The 16,343-nt window shown below is 36.4% G+C and overlaps 1 protein-coding gene across 1 annotated transcript in view; it reads left to right on the forward strand.

The window, feature by feature from the left end:
* LOC122802457 overlaps positions 1-16,343 on the forward strand; it is a 271,537-nt gene that overhangs the window by 176,664 nt on the left and 78,530 nt on the right. The window lies entirely within an intron of this gene.

The following is a 16,343-nucleotide window of genomic DNA, read 5'->3' on the forward strand; positions in this document are numbered from 1 at the left end:
GTGTGTGTGTGTGTGTGTGTGTGTGTGTGTGTGTGTGTGTGTATGTGTGTGTTCTGCATTCAACTAACTGCTTATCTACAACTGGTTATCTGCCTTAATTCCATTGAGTACTGGAACACATTCCTGCACATCAAGGCCCCAAATAGATTAAAACTGATAATGGAAGATGAAGAAATGCGCTTATTGTCATTTGAGAAACTGTCAACAAAGTATTTGTTTTCATGTATTTCAGGCTTTTTTCTGTTAGAATAAATGTTTTAAACCTATTACAAGCTTCATTCTAAAGCTTTAGTGGTATAATATTTTTATGATACAAGTCCACATTTGGTAACAAGTTAGCAAATGGTTGCTCACTTTTCCAATCCTTAAATTCTGCTATGTAAATATTAACTAAGTCACACAAATAGAAATTGCCATTTGTGAATTTAATTTAACCCTGTAGTACTGCATTTTAGGTCCTTTAATACAGCTTCACAACTGATGTTTTGCACTTCATAAGCAAAATCTGGTATACTTGTATACATTCATGAGAAAGAAACTTTAAATTGCAGCAACACGCCTAACACTCCTGCAAAGCATACATTCCTAGTGCAACAAGCAGCCTAGGCCCAGAAAATAATAACCATTGTGTGCATGATGGCTGGTAAAGAAGTGCCCCTGATTGGTACATATTTAATCTCCCAAACTCCTGCTTACATTTACCAAGGGTACCACAACTTGGCAGAGATGGCCCTTATGGTCATTACCCTAGTAAACACCTATAAACATATGAAACTATTTTGTGGTACAGTACCAGCTTATGATAGTGATGAAATACTTACTGTATGATAAATTATAATGTAGAAATCTTAATGACAGTATTAGACTTATTTATTACCTTGTTTGCTGCATTTATTTGTTTGTTTGACAATACTTAACCAGGTAGTCCCACATAGTCCATGGTCCATTTTCATTGGATTACCAGAATGTTAAAGCACCCACACAGAACAATTGCAAGTACCATTAGAAGTGTTTAGAAGTGTATTCAAAATCATTAGGACATAACAGGTTGTGCATAAATTAAAATATATTTTTTCATGCACTACCTTAAAGATTTCAAAATTACATATAATATTTAGCAAACAAACGTTGGGAGAGAGCATGTAAGTACTATTTATTTAAAGATTTTTGGAAGCTCATAAAGAAACTTTGATGGTATGGTTAGCAACACTTGCTTACTTTTGATTTATAACTACTTAAAATATGAGAGTAATGTTTCCTTAGTCTTTAATACTGTTACCATAATATCACATTCATACCACTCTTATTACAGCTTGATCTCTCTTCACCTGTACATTCAACTAAGGACACAGCTATGAATGAATATGACTTCACAGTACTGTTGTTGTTGTTGTAGTTCAGAGCTATGAAGGAATGTGACATCACAGTACTGTTGTTGTTATTGCAGTTCAGAGCTATGAGTGAATGTGACATCACAGTACTGTTGTCTTTATTGTAGTTCAGAGCTATGAGTGAATGTGACATCACATTACTGTTGTTGTCATTACTCTAATTCAGAGCTGAGTGAATGTGACATCACAGTACTGTTGTTATTGTAGTTAAGAGCTATGAGTGACTGTGACATCACAGTACTGTTGCTGTTCTTGTTGTCATTATTGTAGCTCAGAGCTATGAATGAATGTGACATCATAGTACTGTTGTTGTTGTTGTGGTTCAGAGCTATGAGTGAATGTGACATCACAGTAATGATGTTATTGTTGTCGTTATTGCAGTTCAGAGCTATGAGTGAATGTGACATCACAGTACTGTTGTTGTTATTGTAGTTCAGAGCTATGAGTGAATGTGACATCACAGTACTGTTGTTGTCTTTATTGTAGTTTAGAGGTATAAGTGAATGTGACATCACAGTACTGTTGCTGTTCTTGTTGTCATTATTGTAGTTCAGAGCTATGAATGAATGTGACATCATAGTACTGTTGTTGTTGTTGTTGTGGTTCAGAGCTATGGGTGAATGTGACATCATAGTACTGTTGTTGCTGTTATTGTGGTTCAGAGCTATGAGTGAATGTGACATCACAGTAATGATGTTGTTGTTGTTATTATTGCAGTTCAGATCTATGAGTGAATGTGACATCACAGTACTGTTGTTGTTGTCGTTAACTATTGTTTACTAGGCTAAATCTTTTTTAAGCCTAGCCATGCATCCAAAATCTCTGACAAGTTCTGGTACCCTTGATAAATGTAAGCAGGGGCCTGTGAGGTGAAACATTTACAGGCTTCCAATGCCCATTAGAGACATAGGAACCAAACCACAGATGAATTTCCTGTTCCCCTTCCAGTTGTCCAAGTTACAGTTGAATTGAGTTAGGAAGGAACTCTGCTTCACATGGATGGGGAGCCTGTTCCAGAGAAGGGGTAGTCTCTGGGTACATGCCTGTTATGGTACAAAGCTATGAGTGAATGTGACATCCCATTAACAGCATTATGATATAAAGTTATGAGTGAATGCAACACCACAGTACCAGTGTTGTGGTACAAAGTAATGTGTGAATGTGATATCAGAGTACAAATGTTATGGTACAGAGCAATGTGTGAATGTGGCATCACAGTACTGTTGTTGTTATTGTTGGTGTACAGAGCTATGAGTGACTCTGACATCACAGTACCCATGTTATGGTGTAAGGCAATGTGTGTATATGATATCACAGTACCACTAATGGTACAGAGTTAGACATGAACATGATATCACAGTATCAAAGTACCAGTGTTGTGGTACAGAGCAATGTGCGAATGTGGAATGTGACATCACAGCATTGTTGTTGTAGTAGTACAGGGCAATGTGTGAATGAAACACCACAGTACCATTGCCGTGCTACAGAGATAAACATGAATATGATTTCACAGTACCAGTGCTGTGTTATAGAGCTACCAGTGAATGTGACATCACAGTACCGTTGTTGTTGTACATAGCTATGACTGAATGTGACATCACCATACTACTGCTGTGGTACAAAGCTATTAATGAATGTGATATCACAGTACCAGTGTTGTGATGTAGAGCTGTGAATGAATGAATGAATATGGTAACACAGTACCAATACTGATTCAGACTTATCAATGAATGTGACTTCACAGTGATGCTTTTATTATGTATAGTTATCATCGAATGTGACATCACATTCTCATTGCTATAGTATAGAGCTATGAGTGAATTTGATATCATAGTACCACTGTTATACAGAGCTATCAGTGAATGTAATGCACAATACCACTGGTGTAGTACACATCTATCAGTGAATATGACATCACAGTACCAGTGCTGGTTCAGCGCTATCAGTGAATGTGACATCACAATACCAGTGCTCTGATATAAAATTATCAGTGAATGTGACATCACAGTGTGGCATTACAGTACTGCTGTTATTGTACAGAGCTATGAGTGACTCTGACATCACAGTACCCATGTTATGGTGTAAGGCAATGTGTGTATATGATATCACAGTACCACTAATGCTACAGAGTTAAACATGAACATGATATCACATTATCACAGTACCAGTGTTGTGGTACAGAGCAATATGAATGTGACATCACATTATTGTTGTTGTTGTAGTACAGGGCAATGTGTGAATGAAACATCACAGTACCATTGCTGTGGTACAGAGCTAAACATGAATATGATTTCACAGTACCAGTGCTGTGTTATAGAACTATCAGTGAATGTAACATCACAGTACTGTTGTTGTACATAGCTATGAGTGAATGTGACCTCACAGTACTACTGCTGTGGTACAAAGCTATTAATGAATGCGATATCACAGTACCAGTGTTGTGATCTAGAGCTATGAATGAATGAATATAGTAACACAGTACCAGTACTGATTCAGACTTATCAACGAATGTGACTTCACAGTAATGCTTTTATTATGTATAGTTATCACTGAATGTGACATCACATTCTCATTGCTATAGTATAGAACGATGAGTAAATTTGACATCACAGTACTACTGTTGTACAGAGCTATCAGTGAATGTAATGCACAATACCAGTGGTGTGGTTCACAGCTATCAGTGAATATGACATCACAGTACCAGTGCTGGTTCAACGTTATCAGTGAATGTGACATCACAATGCCAGTGCTCTGATATAAAATTATCAGTGAGTGTGACATCACAGTACTGTTGTTATTGTACAGAGCTATAAGTGAATGTGAATTCAAAGTCTCTGAGCTGTAGTACAGAGCTATGAGTAAATCTGACATCACAGTATCACTAATATTGTACAGAGGTAACAGAGAATGTTACATCACAGTATCACTGTTATGGTACAAAGCTATCAGTGAATATGGCATCACAGTCCCAGTGCTGATTCAGAGCTATCAGTGAATAAGGCATCACAACGTCAGCATTGTGATACAATGTTATAAGTGAATGTGGCATCACAGTCCCAGTGCTGATTCAGAGCTATCAGTGAATAAGGCATCACAACATCAGCATTGTGATACAATGTTATCAGTGAATGTGGCATCCAATAGTGCTATTATTGTATAGAGCTATCAGTGAATGTGACATCATAGTATGTTATTAACTTGTAGAGCTATCATTTTATGTGACATCACAATGCCAGTGTTGTGTTACAAAGCTATCAGTTAATGTGGCATCCCAGTACTGATGTTATTGTACAGAATTATCACTGAATGTGATGTCACAGTCTCTGTCCTGTGGCACAGAGCTATGAGTGAATGTGACAGCACAGTAGCAGTGTTGTGGTCAAGAGCTACTGATGAATGTGATATCACAGTGTCAATTCTCTGATACAACGCTATCAGTGAATGTTACATTACTGTACTGCTATTATTGAGCAGAAAACCACATAGATGTCAGTGGAAAGAACCAAAACCAATAAATATTCACACTGTGGTATGTATCTGAAGAAGTTTTTACGAAAATGCCAATTGTTTCAGTGAAAGCGTTTATCTGTTTTGTTGTTACAACTGTCAGTTCCTTGTTCATGTTTGAATAAACATTTTCTATGACTCGTTCCTCTCATTGGGAGCTCCCAGTGTTTTTTATTGGTTTTGGTTCTTTCCACTGGCATCTACGTGGTTTTTTGTCTTTCATGATGGCTGAGCTACCGGGGACCGAGTCCAAAGATGTTTTGCGGGGTACCTCTAAGGGAGATATAAGGAAAATGATTGGACAACTATCTCAGCTTATTGAACTGCTTACCCCAGCATGCCATGCTTTTATCACGTTAACGTCAGGCGTACCAGTGAACCAGGAAGCAGTGAGACCTCCATCGAGGTTGACGTCTAAAGATTCTGGTGAAATTTCCAACACACCTTCTTTCAGAAATATTTCCAAGGCCAATGAACTTTTGGATACACCCAATATTTTTCGGACCCAGGAAGAAGGTGAATCTTCACTACCAGCCATCGCTGGCTCAAATACGAATACCTCCCCAGGTGACTCACATTTTTTAATTTACCTAAGGTTTCTAACACAAAACCATTTTTCAATTTTCAAGACATTTTACATAAAAATTATGAATTTGGGGTTAAGAGCAAGGTGGGCCATCAGCAATCCAAAGTGCCCACATACAAAGATAATTTTTCTTATGGACAAATATAAGAAACTTGAGGTTGATAACGTGTACCTTAATGAGTGTCTTAAACAAAAAATGGTCCCCAAGGGGCTGAGAGTTTGTAAATATCCTAATAAGGTTAAAGAGGGCACGGATTTTTGTACAAGTCTTATCAACATATTTAATCAATGTGGTTTGGACATTGTCAAAGCCATTAGGGATGAGAACGAGAAAGAAAAACTGGTGTTGATTAAAGATATGGAACGTGTTAATGAAGTTATTCTCCAGGACTTAATGTTCACAGCTGAAAGTGAAAAAACTAAATATTTTGATATTTTTGTTCAGATTGACAAGAATTGTAATGCTAATATTATCAGGAAGCAAGGCAAACTAGATAGGGATTATCAGGAATACCAGGAAGGTGTAGCATACCCTAAGCCAAGATTTTTTAATGAACATAATGTATTTGAAATATATGATACAGATGGTTTTGTTCCCAAAAAACAACATTTTCAGTCAGACAGAACTGACACAGATATGTGTATTCAGGATGAGGAAGTCCATTTGTCACACTCTTCATCTCCCTTTACCCAGACGTTGCAACAGGCTTCGGAACAAGCCTTATGTTCATTACAACTACAACCATTACAGACGTGGTATTAAACTCACCATCTAGGAATGGTATATCTGTCACTGATTCACTTTATTCATATGGGGGCTACAATATTTTTAATTACAGTACAATTTCTGTGAACATACATTATTTTCACCTGTTTTCTAAGGGTTTTAAATATATTCCTTTAAGGAAGGCAAATTTGTCCAGAGACATCATTGATTTAAAAACAACTAGAATTTCAGAAGAAGATGCTCAAACCGATACAGAGGACTTGATAGTGAATCTATCGCAGTATGTATTAAGTTTAGCTGAAATTTCACTTTTAAATAAGGGATTATCGTTTATCCCTTCACACAATGTTGATATCAGTGAATTAATTGTAGATATAAAGTGTTTTACCAGAAATGTAGCATTAGGCACACAATTTGGAAAAAATTCAGTAGAAGGGAATTATGCATTTAACTTTAAAAAGCCTTCAGCATGGACACCAGTTTTACATCCACTTTTAGAAAGTTTTGAAAGAGTTTGCATGAATGATTTTTACACATTGTTTCAGGAGAAAGATGATTTGAAACCTGAGGTTTTAATTTGAACAAGGAAGAAAGACTAACTTAAAAAATTTACAACAGAATGAAGCTATAGTTATAAGACCGGCAGACAAAGGAGGAGCTACAGTATTATTAGATAGGGAATATTATAGAACAAGTATTGACACTATGTTATCAGATCAAACAACTTATAGAAGTTTAATGGCAACAGAACTAAATAAGGTTATTAAGGACGTGCATGCAGATCTCTATGATATGTTGATGTGCTGTATTATTGATAATGATTTGTATAAATACTTCCTAATAGAGAAACCTTTGGTCCCAGTTTTTAGAGGCCTTCCAAACATACATAAACAGTTGGATAATCCACCTATCAGACCAATAGTTTCTGGGAAAGGCTGGTTAACAGAAAGTATATCGATTTATTTAGAAAAACAGCTTAGACCAATAGTAGATTCAACTTCATCTATTCTTAGAGACACGCAACAATTTCTAGAGACCCTAGCACCATTAATGTGAGAGGGGGCTTGAAAGAATTAGACTACATGGTGACGCTGGATGTGAAATCATTATTTACTAGTATACCCAATGATGTAGGTATAGATTTTCTTAGATTATACCTAGTTCAAAAAGGTCTACAAAATAGTCACATTATTAGAATAACTATGTTGATAGAATTGATTTTGAATAACAATGTTTTCTCTTCTGAGGGATGTTATTTTTTACAAGTCCCTGGGGTAGCGATGGGCACACCATGTGCTAATTCCTACGCGAACCTAGTCTTGGCATATTGAGAACATACTTACATACTTGGACACATGCTATACTCGAAATTGATTAAATACTATAAGAGGTTTGTGGATGACGTTTTTGTTATTTGGGGAGGAGATCTAGATACATTGAAGGACTTTATTACTTATATTAATGGAACCACAATCTTTCTGACACTTACTAGTGAGATATCACATGATAAGATAGAATTTCTGGATGTATTATTAAAAAAAGCTAATGGAATTATAAGTACAGAGGTTTATAAGAAACCTTGTAGAAGGAATGTTATTTTACATAGGAATAGCATGCATCCACCACATGTACACAGAAATGCAGTGAAAAAGCAAGCGATTAGATGTTCTAGACTTACTAGTGAAGATGTGTTTTATGAAGAAGCTATTAATAATATACAGGAGGATTTTGTTTTAAAGGGGTAATCACAGTAAAGATTTGAGAGCTCTACAAGAGGTAGAAAGAGGGAAAGCTGACAACCATATATAAACAGGAACAATCATTTTCCTCAGGAAGCTAAGAGACGAGCCAATAATAAAGTGAAGAGATTAGTTATTCCTTACACTAATAATAATAATGTGATAACACAGATAATCAAGAGGAATTTTGGAATATTAACACTAGATGAGGAAATAAAGGAATTAGTAGGAGCATATCCAAGCTTCAGTTATAGGAACACTAAATCATTGAAACGGATGCTATGCTATCAACATAATACCAAGAAGGGACCAATTTCATCTAGGAAAGGAACATTTGCTTGTTGTAACTGTAACCAATGTAATTTTATTCTAAATAGAAATAGTTTTGAACATCCAGATACAAAGGTCAATTATATATTTGACCATTATGCTGATTGCAAATCAAGGAACATAGTTTATTTAGCGATATGTCAGAAATGTAGTGGTTTCTATGTAGGTAAAACAAACAGAACACTAAGAGAAAGAATAAGGGAACATATTTATGCTATAAACAGGGAGAATGAAGGAAATTCCCCGGCTAAACATGTTCTACAAAATGATACAACACATAGTTTTAAGTTCTTAGTCCTGGAACATATACATGTCACCGAAAGGTTAGGTAATGTAGACAACTTTACAGAGAAAGAAGAAGGGAAGTGGATCATTAGGTTACAGGCTGACAGAGGACACGGCCTTAATGATAAGGTCCCATTGAAACCCTTTCTGATAGATCGACCATTTAAGCATTAACTTTCAGTGGACATCGAGTTGTATAATATATTTGTTTTTTAAGGATTAGATATTTATTTTAAGATATAACATGAACTTTTTTATATATCTATCAGAATTTTTGATATATAAGGTTTTAAAAGAATATTTAATATATGTTTTTTCTAAGTTTTATATGTATTATTAGGTAGCTCTAAATATGTGACGTGTTTTTATCAGTGTTTTCATTGGTTCTTTTCATAAAGGATTGCTATTTAAAGAGTTTTTAAATATTTGTAATTGTTATAAAGTCTGAGGAAGCGTCCGTGGAGACGTGAAAGCGCTTACTTATCTGCTGGAATAAAGTATCATTTTTTACAACTCTGAGAGGTTTGCTTCGATAGTCATGGAGTATCTTCCATTTTTAACATCAGTTTTTTCACTGAGTATTTTATTGGGAGATAACTTACCCCTGCAGTGTTCACTTTATCACTGCTGTGATGCAGTACCAGCCTGTGACAGTGGTGAAATAGCTACTGTATGATAAGGAATTGTCTGTGCAGCATTTAAATTTACCAGCATGGGTGGTTTGTGACATCAAAGACAGGGGAGATGACTTCATGGAGCTACTGAATGGGTGGAGCTAAGTTATGAAAAATGGGTAGTAAGAAAGCTCTTCAATAATGGGTTGTTGGCAGATGCATAAAACTGGGAAGTGGAGTGCATGCAGTGGCACACTTTGTAATGGAAAAAACACAGCCTAAATGCATCATGGGAATTATTGACTCTAAAGGACTGTACACAATATTCATCTTTAAACCACTGCATTTTTACAAACTATTCACAGAGAATGATCCACTGTGCATGGAGATAAGGGAAAGCAGCACTGCATCTCACTTTTATTCGTGAAGTTATTTAAAAGATAGAAACCACTCTGACAAGTTGTCTAACATTACGAGGAAGTGCAGATTCAGAAATGAGCCCAAGCTCAGGCCCAGGCAGAGGAGTGCAAAAATGACAACTGTAACTCTATAATCTTATTCCAAGGTTAGGTTATGAGACTTGATGCTTGAACCACCTGGAAATAGAAAGGGAAAGTGCTTGTCAAAAACTGGAAAGGAGATTTATTTTATATCTTGAAATGCATGAGAGACTCACACCTGAAGTGTAATGACAGCACTGCTTGTTATATGTCCAAGACACAGGTCTTCTTCTATCTTCATTGTGATAATGGCCTGTAACTCCTTAGCCCCACCAGCTAAGAGCCTTGATCTTAAGCCTTACCCAAGTAGTATCCAAAAGGCTCTTGTTCTTTGGGAATTAAGGACCCAAGGTTACATTTGGGTCTAACTATGAAAGCATGACATGATGGTAGACCATAGTTTTTTTTTGTTTTTTTTTTTTGTTTGTTTATGGATAGCAGAGATGGGGTTAAACAGGAAGGAACCATAAAACAACCATTTGGCATGTTAAATAACTGCTGTACTGCAGAGGCCCTGCCCGAGGCCCTGGTATATTAGTAGATCATGTGTTGGAAGGTATGCTGGATGGAATTGTGGTGTTTGAAAGGCGATTGGTACAGCAAAAGAATGAAAAGATTGATAGGGGCACACGTGATGTCCAAAGGAACCATGATTTTACGTGGTCCAGAGCTGAGACTGTCCATCTAGGATGGAACGTTGAACCTAATAATATAAGAACCAATCATGTTATTAATGACATTGTTGTTGATGATACCAGTGCTTCACAGAGGGAAGGGGGAGCGTTGGCTGTGGTAGTGGATCTACATGATTCATTTGGTACACCCAGAGTATCCACACAGCAAGTGGACACTGTTATTGACTCTAATTTGAAGTGTACCAATAATGCATCAATAGATGGACAGGGGGCAGTACATGTGGCAGATGTACAGCCTAAAACTACTACGAACACGAATTCCAAAACATCAATAATACCCTCTACATCATCTACCATAGCTGCCTTTCCCCATTTTCCACTTCCTGTAAATATCGAGAAGGGGCCTTTAAGGACAAGATCTCAAAGTCGGGGAAGGCAGAAATGGAAATTATCAATGGAAGGACAATCCACCCAGTCCTTGAAAAAGATGTGGAGCCAAGTGGGAGCTCACTAGTCTGGAATCTTTCCAGGCGTATTTTAAATGCTGATGAATTAACTGTTTTTAACAAAGGACTGACTTTTATTCCATCTAAATGTAGTGATAAAACTGAAACTATGTTAGATATTAAATGCTACAGTAGGAATGTGATGCTCAAACTTGAATTTGGTGATGTTGCTGATGATAATTTGAATGTGTTTAGAAAACCTAGTTTATATATGCTGTACCCCCACCCATTGGTTGAGGCATTTAGCAAAATGGTGGAGGATGATTTATATAAATTTTTTGATAGTAAACACACACAGAGACAGAATAATGGAATGAAGTATAATTTCAGTCATAAAGAACAATGTGCTTTAAAAAGCTTACAGACCAATGATTCAATTATGATCAGATCTGCAGACAAAGGAGGCCCGATTGTCCTTATGGACAGACGTGATTATATTAGGAGTATGAAGAGAAAGTTAAGTGATGAACAGTTTTATCACTGTATTGGTTTAGAAGAGGTACATTGATTACATGAAAGGGTCTCCTTTATGCTAGAGGATTTGTTGAAGAGTGATATGATAGACTTAAGTTTATATAAATTCCTGAAGGTTGATTTCCCAATATTGTCCTCTATACAGGGATTGCCCAAAATCCAAAAAGATGGACGGAACCCACCCATGAGACCCAGTGTTGCTGGGAGGGGATGGGTTACTGAGCGTTTCTTCCTTTATGTGGAGAAATGGCTAAGACCCATCTTGGATAACAATGTTTATATTTTGAGGGATATGAAACAATTCCTGATAGATTTATATCAATATAATAATGTATTAGTCTTGGACTCTGAGTTTTATTTTGTCACCCTAGACGTACAATCCCTCTTCACCATTATACCCAATGATGTGAGTGTGCAGTCTGTACATAGGTATTTAATTGGCCATAGTGGATATAACCATGAACAAATTGATCTCATATGTTTGTTCTTAGAAACTCTACTAGAGAACAATGCCTTTACATTTATTAATAACATCCATTTACAGCATGATGGCATAGCTATGGGCACCTTGTGTGCCAATAGCTATGCCAACATGTTCATGGGGATGTGGGAAGAAGTGATTCTTTTTAAGATGGAATCATACTCTAGGTATGTCATCTTTTATTGACGATTTGTTGATAACCTTTCTCTGGTGTGGAGAGGTACCGGTGAAGGTCTGAATAGATTCCTCATGGATTTTAATGAGAGGTATGATTATTTAAAATTCACCATGAACTTTTTACAATTTAGAATAGAGTACTTGGATGTTTACATAGAGAGACTTGAAAATGAGTTGATCAATACGGGTGTATATAGAAAAAATTGTTATAGGAACACTCTATTACATAGAAACAGTACGCACCCCAATTATACCTTTAAGAATGTAACGAATGGACAGGGTATGAGAGTGTCTAGGTTGAATGCATCTGAAGTAGGCTTTCAACAGGAATTACACTCTGAAAAATATGTTAACCCAAGGCTTGGGCTAAATGGAGAGCTAACAAAACTATCTCAGATGAACAAACATTTAAGCATTTAAGAAATATTACTAAAAAGGCAATACTTACAGACAAAAAGGACTACTACTATAAGTTACAGCAAAATCACCAAAACAATCCCCAAATGTTCTGGTCTAGTATAAATAAACTCCTAAACCCAGGCCACTCACGTACACCTACCCCATCCCAGGCCAAACAAAACACCCCCCACCAAACTGCCAATACCTTCAATACCTTCTTCACAGAGACCATACAATCACTAGCCAGTCAATTAGTCCCTGACAACTCAAGCTTCTCTTCCACCATACCTGGAACTCTTCCAACATTCCATCTGAAACCCATCTCAACCACTCTCATCTACAAATACATCCAAAAACTTAAACCTTGTACTCCTTCTGCTGACCAGCTACCATCAGAATACCTGCAAAAAGCAGCCAAAGTAATTTCTTATCCCATTTCCATCCTCATAAATAGAACCATTAAAGAAGGAATAGTTCCAGACATCTGGAAAATCTCCCATATTATCCCCCTACACAAAGGGGGTACCTCTAATGATTATTCCAACTACCGGCCAATAGCTCTATTATCACCCCTAGCAAAGATTATGGAAAAATGCATTCACCAACAACTTTTAAACCATTTATCTCAACATAACATCATAGCAAACTGTCAGCATGGCTTTAGGCCATCCCATAGCACCACAACTGCCCTATTATCCTTTACAGATGCCATTAATAGAAATCGTAATAACAACAACCTCTCTTCTGCACTCTTTATTGACCTGTCAAAAGCATTTGACATGGTAAACCATACCCTTCTTATCAACATTCGTGAATCCCTTTCCCTTGATTGCCTGGCAATTCAATGGTTCAAGTCTTATCTTACCAATAGGCAACAGGCAGTTCTTTGGGAAAATAATATATCATCCCTTCTACCTGTCACACTCGGTGTCCCTCAGGGCTCTATTCTAGGTCCACTTCTTTTCTCACTGCTTATCAACGACCTCCATGTAGCCATTCCACAAGCCACCTGCATTCAATATGCAGATGATTCTACACTAATATGCTCAGCAAACTCCCCAACTGATCTACATTCTCTTACTCAGAATGTTTTCAACATAGTTGAAACATGGTTCATTAAACGTTGCCTCCTGCTCAATGCCAAAAAAACTAAACTCCTTCTCTTCACACCCACCAGCAAATCCTCCCCCACAGAATTCTCTGTCATCTCCAATAATGGCACAAGTATATTACCCGATTCTACCACTAAATTGCTAGGAATTACTATTGACAATAACCTTACATTTGACAGCCATCAAAACTGTCAATAGAAAAATAGGCTCCTTATATAGAATTAAACCTTTCCTAACACCAATAGCCAGAACTAAGATTGCACACTCCCATTTAATTTCAACTCTTCTGTATGCCTCACCAATATATACTAATCTAAAGAAAAATAATCTCATCAAACTAGCTAATTCCTATAATAACATCGCCAGATTTGCCTCCGGAAATCCTTTTAGAACTCACCATTATCTGAATCTAACGCAGCTAGGCTGGCTTAAATTTCAAAACCAATTGAAACTCTCCCAACTCACCATTGCCCACAAGATATTTTATAAACCTAACAGCACTCCTATACTCTCCAATCTCATAATCCCCTACAAAAATCTAAATTCTCTTCACTCTTCCAGCAAGCCTCTTGCTAGCATAAGCAAGTCTTACAACATGGCTGGAGTTTCTCTGTTTTCCAACTCTGTGGGAAAAAACTGGAACTTACTACCTAATGACCTAACTTTAATTTCTTCACTACCTCTCTTTAAACAAAACCTCAAAAGACACCTCAAAACAAACTGGCAATGCCCCTGTAGCAACCCTGATTAACCTTCTCCTTCACTACAAATATTTCTTCTCTTGAACCTCTACCTATTCCACATTCTTTGCGGTAGGACTGTAACTGGTTTACAGAATTCAACATATTGATGTAATCTATCCTGCTTAATGCTCTGAAAATCTCTATCCTGTTAATATGCTGATAGTCTACATGTATCTCACTGCATATTGAATTATCCTATACATATTGTCACCTCTACTATTGTAAATGCCTATATTACTCTAGTAATACTGCTGTAATTTATTGTATTCTAATTACTTCCTGCTTTTTGAATAATCTTCTATTGAAATCCATTCATTTATTATGTATTAATATTGATTTTTAATTTTTAACTGTTTTTTAATTATTTTTTCATTTTTAAATGTTTTTTTTAATTTTCAAATGTTTTTTAAATTTTTAATTTTTAAATGTTTAAATTTTTATTTTTGTTTCACTGGAGCTTTTCTCCCCGGGCCTCTACTGAAAATGGAAATATATCCAGTTAGACTAGCCCTGTTAACAAATGTAAAATAAAATAAAATAAAATAAATAAAATTAACTGCTAGAGGTTACAGCCAGCAGGAGGTAGAAGACAATCTTGTTCATCTGAATAACCTTAGGCGAGATAGGGCAACTTTGAGATTGGATGTAGATAGCCATCCTATAAGAACACAACATATGAATAATTTAAAGATACCAATGTTTTTTACCACAGATGTTAAACCAATCTCAGATATTATTAGGAAGAACTGGTGTGTCCTGACTACAGATCCAGATGTAAGGAGTATAGTTGGTGATCAACCCACTTTCTTATTTAAAAACAAACATAATTTGAAAAGGCTATTATGCCATTCAAGAGAGAGTGGCAGATGCATAGATGGAGTTATGGGTACTCATCCCTGTGGCAACTGCAATTTTTGTGGGTACCTAGATACAACGGGGGCATTTATACACCCAGATACAGGCCAGAGGTTTAAGTTTGAGGTTAATGCCAAATGTAGAACACAAAATGTGGTCTACCTTGCCACATGCGTGGTATGTGGGTCATTTTATGTTGGCAAGACCAACAGGTCACTTTGAGAGAGAGTGAGGCAGCATATATATGGTATCAGGGTTAGATCTACTAACAATGCTTTATCAAAACAGGTGATGACAGCTGGCGACGATCACTTTTTTAAGTTTACGGTTATTGATGAGGTGATTCCAACTATACGTGAGGGTGATATTAGGAATGTAACATAAAGTAGGGAGGTAAGATGGATTTTGAGGCTTAGAGCCGATAGAGGGAGGGCTTTAAATGAGGGGGCATCAAGCAAACCCACATTAAAGCAGAGGAAGCTCTCTGTTAGATAAAATAATGTGAAATGAATTGTTGAGGTTTAGGTCTAGTCGTATTTATATCAATTACATACAACTATAGTTGTCTTTATATTTTATACATTTTTACATATATACAATTATTCACAATACCCATATTTATTTATATATGCATTTCCTGTGTACGTTGAGTTATTTGTTTTTATTTGTTATATTCATTATTTTTTATGCATTATTATATATATTTTCATGTATTTGTTGGCTTTGAAAGATAGCTGCTTGGATATGAGTGTGCACTTGAATGAATGTGTGATTTTACTTTAAAATGATGAAATTAGGTACTAAGTTTTGATTGGTTTTTATAATGTATTTAAATGACCTGTGGTTATTTCATTTTGTACGGTCTGATGAAGTTATTCATGAAAGCACTTACCATCTTGAATAAACAGTGTTAATTTTATATGCTTGGACATTTATGTTATTTGCCTGGTTCATGGACTGCTCTGGGATTTCTTATTACTAATTTTTATACAATAGCCCATTCTGGCATTGTAAACAAACTCACAGAATTAGGCTTATACCCCTTTGTAACATGCTAGCTAGCCAGCTGATTCTCAGAGATGACCCAGGAAGTTAGGATAGGGGAGACCACCTCCACAAAGAGGTTGGTCACCAATGGAGTCCCTCAGGGACTTTGAAATCTAATTCTCAGAAGTCAAGGTGCTCTGACCAAGTTTGTAGATGATTGCAAACCAGGAGCAGTCACAGAATCCCACCAAGACACTAATATTCTATAGGAAGGACTAGCACAGACTAATGGAAG

The sequence above is a fragment of the Protopterus annectens genome, chromosome 5.part0, assembly GCF_019279795.1.
Source record: "Protopterus annectens isolate FY-2018-M chromosome 5.part0, PAN1.0, whole genome shotgun sequence".
NCBI classification, from domain to species: Eukaryota; Metazoa; Chordata; order Ceratodontiformes; family Protopteridae; genus Protopterus; species Protopterus annectens.